The sequence below is a fragment of the Montipora foliosa genome, unplaced genomic scaffold, assembly GCF_036669935.1.
Source record: "Montipora foliosa isolate CH-2021 unplaced genomic scaffold, ASM3666993v2 scaffold_401, whole genome shotgun sequence".
NCBI classification, from domain to species: Eukaryota; Metazoa; Cnidaria; class Anthozoa; order Scleractinia; family Acroporidae; genus Montipora; species Montipora foliosa.
Window position 1 is genome coordinate 39,168 of NW_027179703.1, and position 833 is coordinate 40,000.

Here is an 833-nt window from a genome sequence, read left to right on the forward strand (position 1 = left end):
CATTAACAGATTGTGATTTCACTTAAGACTAAAATGCAAAAGAAAAAAAAGTTTTTTCTTTCAACAACGTCCAACAGACAATTCAGTCAAAGTCAAGTCATAATCATCTTTCAACTTAAAAAAAAAAAAACGATTTAGTGTATTAATTTGTTAATAGAAGTTAATGACTTTATATATATTGTACACAGCGATCACGTGTCATATGGTATCGTTTCGTTCAGTTTCCCGCTCAGTTGCTGATTTGTACCTTTCCATCCGTTTCTCCCTGGGCAGATGTATTTGTCCCAAATGGAAATTATATGTAGCTGCCCATAGATGGCCCACAACCATAGTCATATCGTCATCATTGCATTCATTAATAGGAAGTTAATAAAAAGACAATCAACACGGTACATACAATGGACCATATTCATATTCTCAGTATTGGACTGGAACTAGCTTGCAATGGAGGCTAATGCGGGGAAATCTTTTCAAATGGAAATACTTTTTAATATATTCCCCCGCCTTAGCCTCCATTGCAAGCTAGCTCCAGTCTAATACTGGGAATACGAATATGGTCTATTGTGTTAAGTGTTCTAAGAAATTACGGAGTTAGTGACGCGAAGAAAAAAAAACTTCTTAAAGATAATCAGATTTAGCAGAAGAAAATAAAACGTCTTAAATAATTAGAGTTAACAGAAGATATTAACTTTAAGCAACAAGATACCAAATACAAAAGGTGTGCATGTAAGTGCTATATTTCCGATAACGATGTCAAACAGCAATTCAAAGTGTTGTTCAGTCTTGTAATCATCCAATTGCTGGCACTGTGTGTAAATTTCATCACAACGACC